The sequence below is a fragment of the Hirundo rustica genome, chromosome 15 (assembly GCF_015227805.2).
Source record: "Hirundo rustica isolate bHirRus1 chromosome 15, bHirRus1.pri.v3, whole genome shotgun sequence".
Taxonomy (NCBI): Eukaryota; Metazoa; Chordata; class Aves; order Passeriformes; family Hirundinidae; genus Hirundo; species Hirundo rustica.
The window spans coordinates 6,804,639-6,816,831 of NC_053464.1; positions in this window are offsets into that span (position 1 = coordinate 6,804,639).

Below are 12,193 nucleotides of genomic sequence, written 5' to 3' on the forward strand. Positions count from 1 at the left end.
CCCTCCTATCTCCCAGTTCCACGCCCTGCCGGTGGCAGGGGCACTTCCCTATAGCCCAGGCTGCTCAGAGCCCCCGGTGGCCCCGGTTCAGACGGGTCACAATCCCCCTCTGGAAAGGGAAGAAGGCTGCAGCTCTGTGTGCAGGGCTGCTGGGCACAGGGGCAGCGCACCGCCCGCTCCTTCCATCCTGGGAACCTGGGCAAAATGTTCCCATCACGTCTATTTGTGCTGAGTGCTGATGCCAGGTATCTCTGTCAATATTGTCTTCTTCGCCGTAAAATGCCGTTGAGTCAACGGGCAAATATATTCAAATAAACACTTTCAGTTCTTTATTTCACACTGTCACCTGTGGGCAGCTGCAGTGGGCGTTCCTTTGGGTTTCAATGTTTTTCTGCTGAGGGAAAATAAAGTGTACGCTGCCAACGTGTTCCTTTACTGCACACTTGTTCCAGGCGGCATAGTTAATGAAGAGGCACTTTGCAAAGCATTATTTGTAACTTTTCCACGCAGTCAGAATTACACTATGGAACATTTAAAATTCATGTAGGAAAAATGCAGATTATTTACAATATATGCCTTTGTTTTTTAAAATGCAGTACAGATCCTCAGGGCAAAATAGAAAACAAGTCTTTAAAAACAGGTAAAAATTAATAAAATATGGGGACTAGTCTTGATTTTTGTCATACACGTTTCATGTTTATGAAATTTTATGCTGATACCTAAACAATATTTTCTCTGCAAATTGGATCACATTGCTAACTCTCATGCCAAATATCATGCATTGGTTCTCATTTTTGTCTGGCTGCTAATAAACTCCCTGATGTTTACATTTAAAACTTATTTTAGACCATAAAAATGTCAGAAAATCAATTTTTTGGTCAACTTTTCATTTTTGTGGACTGCAGACCATTTAATTGAACTAAACAAAGCCTTACACAGTAACATAATGATTGCTATTAACATTTATTACTGTTTTTAAATACTGTATGGAAAACTTAAGCCAAATAAGGTTAATTCTTTAAGGAATTTCAGTATTCTACAGAACTGTCCATATAATTTAGGAACCAGCCATTTCCTTGCCCTACACTTTCCTACAGGAAGTAGACAGAATGTTTAGGCAGCCCCGTACTGCAATTTTATTTTTACTCTATATATTTTTATATATTTTTACTTTGGCTAAATGCAATATTAATGTAGAGCTGTTGTGAGATGTCCTTCTTGTGGGTACATATTTATTAACCAGCAGAGGGCTGTCATTTCTTACCTTAGGAGACCAGAATTTAGGCCAAAATCTTGCAAATTATTTTTTGGGCAATTTTTATTTGCGAAACACTAGATTAATATTGAAAAAAAAATCATGAACACACAAGAAATAACTTGAATAGGAACAGGAAAAGTAAAATTTGTCTAAGAATTAGCTATGTAGTTTTAAAGTTGGGAATAATAGGCTGGGGAGTGCATGAAGACCTTCCTATATCCAACAATCAAGGTTTGTTTTTAATTTTAAACATATTAAAGCTTATGTTTTATATATGTGTGTAACAAACATTTGGAGTGACTTTAGGAGTTTCATTCCATATAAAATAGTAAGCACACACAAATTGTAAGTTACTTTCAGACTGATAGATGATATGAGATGATCAGTACAGCCCATTGTCAACCACCCAAGAAAGACATTTGCTCGTGTATTTTAAAAAAGCATGAACATGTCTGTTTATTTCATCATATTAACACCAAATGAAAGTCAGGTTCATTGCCTGGTAGTGCAATAGAACACATCCCTGGAGAGGGGATTAGTATTTGGCTCATTCCTTGTTATTTGGAGCAGCAATGTTAATATTAATCTTTATGATACACTTTTGACAACTAATTTATTTTTAAATTTTAATTTTTACAAGTTATTGCTCATTACTGCAAAAGAGAAAAATGCAAAAATCACGACTCACTAAACTGTGCATTTGGGTAATGACAACAGCCTGAAGACAGTAACAGTACAACTTTTGTGTGATACTCAAAAACTTTTATTATTGGTCATGTAAAGAGCTGAGGAGGACTCTCTGTGAGAAGGAAAACAATATTAAATAACTTATGTAAAACTTTTGTATTTAAGTAAAATTCCGTATTATCAGCTCTAAAAACATGGTGAGATTACCAGTTCTGTGGATTTTTTAATTATGTCTTTATTTTAGTTTGTTGTTTGGATTTAGAAATATTGGTATTTGTCTTTATGCTTAAATATGCATTGAAAATTGAAAAAAAAAAGTGTTACATAATCTGGAAATTTATTAAAACCTGTGTTTTAGCCACATTTATTCATATTCTTAGAATATGTAGTTTTGAGGAGGGTACTTCCTGTAATCTGGAATTGGCTGAAATAGATTTTTCTCCAGCAGTCTACATACAGAGCATTCTTTATATATATAAAAGAAAACCTAATTTTTTTTTTCAATGAAACAATTGTAAAAATTAAATGTGACATGTTTTTGCTGGGTAAAAAATGAAGTGCAATAAAAGTCCTGATTTGGGCTGTGGTCTGATGGAGAGGGAACATTAGTGAGGGAAAGGTGAGTTCTCATCCTGCCCTGGCTCTGCCAGACCAGGAGACCCTGGAATTACCAACTCCCCCTTTTGTTTCCCCTTAGGTGTAACTGCCATGCAAGTCACACCAAGTGTCTTAACTATAATTGTCTTAAGCAAACTCTGAATTAGACTTAAGCAGCTGTTACTGATTTCCACAGGGTGGTTTTTTTTCTCCACAGTTACAAAGCTAGGTTTAAAACTTTAAAGGTATATACATATAGTTTGTACTTCAGTATCCTGAGCAACCTTAATTTTGACTTTCCGCCCTCTATTTTTGTGTCTTATGTAAATAATGTATGTGGTCACTGTGTAGAATATTCAACTTTATAATTTCTAGATTAAAAAAGTAATGAAATACAATACAATTACTTCTAGGCTAAAGAAAGTGTATAATTGCGTTTTGTGACAACCGTAACGATGATGCCGGCCCTAAGGGCTACTTAAACTGCAATTTGGGAAGCCCGGGCAGAAATCAATCCCAAAGTGCTCCTCCACAGAGATGTGCTGCAAAAGGAGCCTGGAAGATTGGGAGGACATGAAAGCTTTTCCTCCAGTGGTTTAATTTTCTCTTCAGTCTTGCACTTTGAAGTCTTAGGCAGTATTACACTTTGTTTTGCTGTCAGTTTATTATGATTTGCCTCTGATGCTCTGAAGCAGAAGACTGTTACTAGATATGGTTTCCATAGTAATTACAACTATGTGAATATGCTCGGAGCTGGTTTCTCATTGTTTCCATTTTTTCCAAGGATTTTTATTTACCAGATGAATGGTGCAAGGTAACTTTGTTAGAGAGCTGCAAGGGGATTTGTTGAGTGCTTTTGGGAAAGGGACCAGCTTAGCCATCGTATTTGGCAAAAACACAGTGAATAATTTGGCAATTTAAAAACTACCTTTATTATCTCCCCACATTTGTGGCCTAATGCAATATGTAAGAGTGCCACAGCCATTTCACTTCACAGGGCATTGGCTTCATGCAGCTAGGTCAGAGTTTGAGCTGTGAGTGGTTGAGTTGTGTGCTTAAGCAATTTTCCTGGTCTTCAGAGTGGAGTCAAATGAGCAAGTGGTGTCTTAGCTTGTAAAATCCTTTTTGTTTGTGCACTGCCAAAAGAGGATCAGATGCTCTTTGTGGTCCCTGAAGACTGCTGTGATATAAATGAAAGTATTGACATGTAGATTTGGTCCCGGTCTGTGCTGGCTTTTGCCCTTTTGATCATGATCCCTTGACAGGATTTCCAAGTTATGACAAAATGCTCCATTATGTGTACTAGCTATGTATAATTTTCTGAATTATACTCTAGTGATACAGCAGCAATTAATTGTTCCACACAGCAACTTACAATCAAAGAAGCTCACTTCTTTTGGAAGTTAAAATAATTCAGCACTGGGAATTGTCCAGTAGCTCACTGGGAATTCATGGAAACAAAACCAGAGGAGCATGTGTCATACATGGAAACTATTAGAGTTTTTCATCAGAAAGAAATGTCTTGACTCTTCTTACACTTCATCCAATTTGATTCAGAGGATGGGTTGTTCTATTATTTGCTATTTCCTGGCAGATTTTTAGTGTGTAATCTCTTAGCCCCTCTAGTTCTAATATTTTGTCTCTCTTCCCTTGCTCACCCTCTGTTGACACGTGATTTGTGGTTTCTTCTAACCAAGGCAAGGCTCTAACTTTCTTTTAGAGAGTTACACCTTGTATCTGATTACTTGCAGTTTGTTTTGTGTCAGGTTCTTTTGTACTCATACAGCCAAAAACCAGTGAGCTACGCAGATTTGTTATGAAATAAAGTGTCTGACTCTCTAGAGTGGCACAGATGGAACGGTGCTACTTTCACAGTGGATGTGCTACTAAAATTTAAAAGGAACAGCATGAAAAGCATCTTATCTGTCAGCGAAGATTCTCATTGAAATGTCTGTCTTTGGAATCCAAAAATGGTGACTGAATACATAAGGTGTTTGTTAAGGAATTAACTCAAGCTGTTCAGATATTTTTCAAACTTTACTGTGACAGATAAACTAAATTTTCTTTGGATTTTTTTTAGAAATATTTTTCTTATGAGAAATAGATCTGTGTAGAATTTCTGCTGAAGTTTGTCAGCGCTTTTCAAAGTAACCACTTACTTTGTACAAGCACTTTAGACAAGAATTTAGAATTGAATTCTAGACTCAGTCACGAGATGTGGAAATGCTACTGCTGTGGATCCTAAGGAATTGAAGTTAATTGCAGTAATTTACTGCTGAGCTGTGTGGTGCATAAAATCAAAATATATAGACTGACAAGAAAATCTACAGTCAAGCATATTCATTTTAACAAATGAATGGTACAATTTCAGTACCACTAATAACTCATTATGAGTATTATTTCTTCTGCTATGCCTCCTTTGACACACTCTTGGTGTACCAAATCTGCGTTTTGTTCTTTCTTTGTGCTGTTACCAACCACTGAATCCCCTCTGGAGGTTTCTCACAGACCTCAGTCCTCTCCACCCTGTACAAAATCCATTTTACTTCTGAAAACAACTCCTGGCAGGGCTCCTCTCAGGAAATGAGACATGCCCATGGGCTGAGAGACAAAGGCCAGTCCTTCTCCAGGGGCTGACAAAGCTAAGAAGTGGTGGGACTGACACCCCTTACACATGGCTACAATTCAAAAATATCTTCAGGGAAGTTTGAACTAATTTTTTTTCTGGATTTCACCATGTCCCCTTTTTAAAGCTTTTTTGGCTGCAATATGCTACAATGTGCCCCTCCTGTGCTGTCAGACCATGTGCTTAATGCTGGTTCTTGACTTCCTAGAGACTCCAGTAGTGTCATTTATGGACAGAGAGCTGAGGATGGAAAAAATCTCTGTCCTGAGTCCCTTTATATCCTTTTTTTCAGCAGTGTTGCTGCTCAAACCCCATTCTCTCTTTGCAGACTTATCCTATTTATTTCATTTTTATTTTTTTTTTGTTCCTCTAATGAGCAGAAAACTCCTCAGAAGAGATAGTTACAAAACTGCCATGGAGGTATTCACCCATAATCTAAGTTTATTTATTAATCCTTCCACACTGTTGCCAAGTAAATTAAATTAATCAACTCAGTCTTTAGTATATGGAGCTTTAATTTTGTACCTTTACTTTTTTTTTTTTTAATTTGAATGAAACACTACTTTTGGATAAAAGAGTGCAGACATCATAATCATCACAGGAGGAAGGAGAACAGTGATTGATATATACATATATATATAATATATATACAGGAAAAATAGATGTTGCTAAAATTCAAAGAGAAGGTTGATACTTTGAATGTTACAATATATATTGGGCAGCTCTTCTGATTTTGAAATATTTTGAAGAGGTCTGGAAAATATATCTTGATCTAACTTTTTAGCTTTTGAAGCTTTACTACATGACCCCATTTGCAAATATTCATAATCCTGTAAAAGAGATACATAATGAGGTTCTTAAAAACCCTTGAACATTGATTGAAGTACTTTAGAATCCAAAGAATCATACTCCTATTCATGCATAATAAAACAAGGGCCTTTATATTAAAATTGGTTACCTGCAAAGTATCATAGGCTTTTTACTTTTTATTTCCCTCTGCTCTAAGGTTGCTGTTTGATTTCTTCTGCAGCCAAATCTCCCATTTAGATTACCAAGGAAATTTGGATTACACTTTCAATGCCGTATTCAAAATGCACCTGGATTAGAAAAGGAATAGATAAATAGATGAGTGGGAAACAAGCAGATTCAATTGTTTGTACTGTCCTTTGTCTTTTTTTTTAAGCTAGAATGACCTGCCTCATAGATAGCGTTTAATGACATATTTTTTCAATATAAAATAGGAGATACTATATTATTTCTAATGTCATATTTTGATAACATTTGAATTTTAATGGTATGCATCAAAGTAATGAAAATACATAGGTTAAGTCTGATTAAATGTGTGTAATTACATGGTTTCTAAGCAACATAGGCAACACAGTGTATCACTATAAAGTATTAATTGTAGCAGTTGTAATAGTCAGCAACCCTTTTGTTGTTTGGTTTGTCTTGTAATAATGCTTTAATACTTTCTCAATATTTATCCTAATTAACATAATTTTTAATCCTTGGTTTTTGGGCATGAAATAATTATAGCCGTATTGGACAAATTACTTGGTCTTTCTAGCAGTTGTCTGTTTGCACCTTCTCAAAAAGCCCAAGAGAACTTCTGGCTGTAAACTGCACAGGGCAGTCTTTTTATGGTGGAGGAACATGGTCCCGATATCCACATGGCTAATCCTGGTAGTGCCCGAAGGTCACAAAGTCATACTGAGGGTCTTTAGATACAGATGCAAAGTGGTTCAATAGTGTAAGTCCAATATCTCTTGAACAGGTGTCCATAACACAGAAAAACCTGCCATGATTGGCACTAATTGCCAACCTTGGCAGATTCTGGAATATTGGCCAAAGAGTGATTGGACAAAGATGAACTCTCTCATCCACCCATGTTCAGAGGCAGTTGTTTTTTGTCAGGATGAACCTTGGAAGGTCTTTTCCTTTGGCCTTTTTTCCTCATACTTTCTGTGGATTTTGGTTTTTAGTGTTTCATAGTAATATGAATACTTCTGAGAGAAACAAAGATCGCTTCAAGACTTAATAAAATGAAATCAAGTTGATACTGTTCCTGAAATTTCATACAAGAAAAAAGGCTAGCAGAAGAGATGAGGTATTTTTCTTGTCAGTCATATCTGGAAAGTTGCTATTTTGACTTCTACCAGGAGGGAGGAATGCCATAACGTTTCTTAGTATGGAAGACGAATTCAGGAGAGTGAAGTGGTGGTGAATCATCTCAATAAGGCAATGGAATATCCTTTGTAGGGAAACAATTGAGATGCTATTTTATTTTTTCCCCCTTAGGCCCCAGAATGCTAGTTAAAAATACATATTTTGGATTATTTTTAGGGATTTTTTTCTCTACTTATTTTTTTTCTTTTGCCTATATGTATTAATTCAGACAGCCTCAGACTGTTGTAGTCCAAACCAGTATTTTAATAAGCAGCTGGTTTTACTTAATATGTTGACATTCATCATGCAGATTTGGATAGAAGTTTCTATGAGCAATTCCTTACTTTTCTCTTAGGGCTCCTGGCTCTCACAATGAAAATAAATTTAAAACTAGTTAAAAAGATGAAAATACTTAGGATCTTTTATAATTTTAATTAAATTAAAAGACTTGAGGAAAGGTTTGTGGTCATTTTTGACCACTCCTGCATTTCAGTTAAAAATTAATGGGAAATAAGTTCCCAGAGTCATCTGTGAGTAGTCCCATGAGTCACATTACTGCTGCTTTTTCTGAAAACTTCAGTGAATGTGGGCTGGGATAATCTGATAGAGAAGTTTAACATTTTACTGCAGCTTATGAGAAGTACCTTCTTCAAATACCAAGGATCGTTGGAAGCATCTAAATACATTGCGAAGTTTTACAATGTGTCCCATAGTGAAGCGTAAGGAACTTTTACCTTGGTGGATTTCAGTTTGTAGACCTGTGTTGCGCATGTAGTTTAATATGCTGTCCCAAAGTAAAATGTATAGTCAAAAATATAAACATTCAATTTTTCTTGGTAGTTTGGCACGGAGGTTTACATGGAGTACATGTTTTTGGTGCTGGTTTTTGATGTCCAAATGATTCCAGAGCTCTCGAAAGGACAAAGATTTTGTAACAAGGAACTAAGGACCAATCCCAGAGTTGTCTCCAGAATTCAGGAATACATTTTCTGAAGTATTGTGAAAAAGTTACCTGGTTTATCTGACCTAAAAGTAGTTCTGACTTGGTTTACTTTAATGGCATTAGATTATGGAAACATTACAGATCTGAGTTCTATATTACATGAGTAAGACAACCTCTGCTGCTCTGCATTTTTATGTCATCCAAACTGTATTGAAAATGCTTCCTGCCAAGTAGTACCACTAGGCTGAAAATCAAATATATTTAGTACTTATGTATGGTGTGTTCACAGAGGGCACTTCTGCAAGGTATTCAAACTCTTACAGGACAAGGAAAGAGGATAGAAAGAAAATTAAATAGCTGATTCTGCACTACTTGGTACAAATGTGAACTGCTGAAGTATGGACCAATTTGGGAGAAGGCTATGGGTAAATAAAATAAAACAAGAGAATATAAATATAAACACTGGGCAGATTGTTCCAGCTCTTGGTGAAGTTGTGTAAAGCAAATGTGAAAGGAAATATCTGTGGTAAGTAAAACTTATGTGTTAAAATATCTAAGGCTAAATTATTACCAAAGGCGGAAGTGGAACTGAGCTGACATTTCACGAGGAATCTCATCTTCCACAAGATGGAGCTGTGTGATTTCTGGTTCTGGAAGCAATTCAGTCTATTAGTAGATGATTCTTTGATTCTGTACAAGGACAGGAGAATCACAGTGATCTGTCATTGCTTTCTTTCTCAGATGCTAAGGAACTGCGGCAATTTAATTCTAGATGGTCGTGTGGGGGCTAAAAATATTTAATTTAATGTGAAGGCCTCTGAATCTAGAAGAAAACCTGTATTAAAAAGAAAAGAAGAAAAAGAAAACCATTACCTTTCTCTGTGAAGATCACAGCAATTTGCCTACTGTGTGAGGGCCTGTCAGCTTTTCTTTATTTACTCACTTTGATGATGACTGCAATGCAGATTTCTTTGGAATGGTTTCTTATCATTTATGCTCTGCAACATCTGAATGAGGGAGGGATATGACTGCCTAAATGATAATTCGAACAAGTATTTTGAGTAACACTGATGGACCTCCAGTTCTGGAGTGTTTATTAGGTCTGAGCAGATGTAAGTGAAGTACTTCATCAGCAGAATGCAATACTGTCTTTGGAAGCAATGACTGGAAAAGATCAAGGATTCATAGTGGTAGAAAAATAACAGAACACCAGGTTGTGGTGTGATGCCTTTGCATACAAAGGTAATGCAATCCTTTTCCTGAATAAGCAGGGGAACTAAACAGGAGTAAGGACTGAGGGGAGCTTGCTTTTCCTTGTTATGTGGCATTGGTGAGACTGGCTGAGGAGACAGGAAAGAAACACTGCATAATCTTCGGAGCCAGGGGCTGCCATCAGCAGAACTGGGCAGAGGTGAGGAACCAGCATCACTGGGAATCTCTCAGATGAGAGCAAGGAACATCCAGACAAAGGCTTGGAAAGGTACAAGAGTTCTTCCACATGTATCAAGCATTCTAAAAGATTCAGGTTACTCAGGTTACTCAGGTTTTATCACAGGATGTGTGACCAACAACCCCAGTGCCAACTGGGCAGCTCCCAGCAGGGCTTCTGTGGACCCAGCCAAAACAGGCTGTGATTGCCTGTGGCCTCCTGGAGCAAGTGCTGCTACCCCGAGGTACTCCTTGAATTTGCCCTGGAGAGTGCAAACAGCAACTTGTGGGCAGCATTTTAACTCACAGTAAGCGTCACAGCAGTGGTTTCCAGCCTGTTACTGGGTTTTACTCTTTTGGATTATAATGGGTCATGATTATAAACCCTTTGGAAACTTTAACAAATTTATCTCATTACAGTCTATATGCTGAAGCTTGGTTTCAAATGAGGTTATGTCCAGTCAAATTACAGCTCCCTTCTTCGTTCACTTTCCGTTGCTAAAACATACAAAATATACTGCCAACCACTCCTCTGTTTCCCAGCCTGTGGCTGGCAGAGAAATGGGACACCTGTAATTGCTTCCAAAATCCACGCTAGAGGATTGTCTGGCTGATAGATACACAATCATCGACTGGTGGGTATGTCAAGCATAATAGATAATTGCTAAGCTTACACAGCAATATTTTCCTCACTGGGAAGACTCATGTCAGTCTTTATCTCCTACTCAACTGTCAGTTCTCATGGAAACTTGTTGGAACTTCAAATCTTTTAGACTGGGTCCTCTCGTCAAATTTGATCAAAATTAGCCAATTCATTCAAAAGTTATGAGGGAGGGGATGAGAACCACAGACTGGCAGTGCATCTGTGTAATTTATTTCCTGCAAAACTAGCATGGAAAGCAAAATTTTGTAATTTTCAAAATAAGCGGTCGGAATTCAGTAACCCGCATTTAACTGAACTTACAGAAATTCACATGTCTAAATCGATGTGCACAACTTAATGTTTGAGTCACAATGCTGAGAGTCCTCATCATTCTGGGTTTGTGTGCATATGGATATATATCAACTGATATATAAATCACATTCACTCCTGGAGTACCTGAGGATTAAAACTAGATCATCTAGTAGTTTTTCAGTTTGTTTTCTCAAGCCAATTTCAGAAAAAACCCCAAATCCAAACCCACCCCTTGTTCCAGCAGGGTTGGTTTTCTACCTTTTTTTTTCGACCTGTGGCAAAAATTTTACCAAAAGAGAAAAGCTGAAGGAAATAGCTGATAGCACATGACAACCATGTTTTCACATAATCTGAAAATCTAATGTGCTCTCTGTTACAGTGAACTGACCTATCTAATTTTGAAAATAGGTCTAAAGGAAAATATTTCTTGTCTGAACATTACATGAACAAGGGGGATCATATAATTATGGAGTTTGCAGTCTGTGGATAAAAACTCTTACAGAGTTAGGTATTAAACAACTTAGCAGAATTATCTCTTCCTTAATTATACATTTTTGAATGCAGGTAAAGTGAGTGGTTTATTTTTTAAAGAATATAAAACAGTTTAAGTAGTAATAAAACATATATACCAAATCCATGCATTTTAATTTTCTATTAAATAAAATCAGCCATAGGGGTAATTTGGTTTACCTACTTTCCTTTTTTACATGTTTGTATTAAGCCTTTTGAGGTGTAGCAGTCTTTAGTTTGTGAAAACAACCTTACATTTGAAGAAGTTTAAAGAAGCAATCCTGTGGTCCTGTAACAGGAAACCTGGTTTTGGCTGGGCACAGTAGTCTGTCTAGAAAGCGACTTTAACTTCAACACTATCTGTTGAGAAAGATGATTATGTATGTTCTGTCATTAAAACATATGTATGAAAAGGTGGAAACACTTTAATTTGATTCTTCCCTCTTTCTGAGGGCAGAAAAAATAGGAACCTGCTTGTTTCAGACCTACTTGAAAGACTTTCAGAAATTAATAATTCACATCAATAATGTGAGTTGAATTGCATCCCATGAGGGAAAGCATGAAAAGAAAAAGGCAGGCATTACTAGTCAAGCTTTACTTTTGTGCCACCAGTAAACAAGGCTTTAAATGAAACACAAAAGCAGTGAAGTGTGTGAAATTCATAATTTGAAAAGGAGGCATGTAATAACAGGGAGAGCTTCTGAAGTAACTTAAGAACCAAAAGAAGGTGCTTTATTTGCAGGTAAGTATAGTGCAACCTACACACTTCAATCAAGCCAACAGTAGGCTTTAGTAAGAGATAATAAATTGTGAAAGCTAGTTTTGTGAGGAGGATGGAAAGATGCTTGTACTTCCTGCTTGTATTTATACATGCAATAAACACACCAAAATAGACCCACTGTGCTGCCTTGCACTACGGCACCCAAACAAATTGTTATCCGTGGGCTCACTTCAAGCTGAAACTTGCATTTCCCATGGGGGATGTCAAAGTTCAAGGGTAGGAAACATCAACTACGATAATCC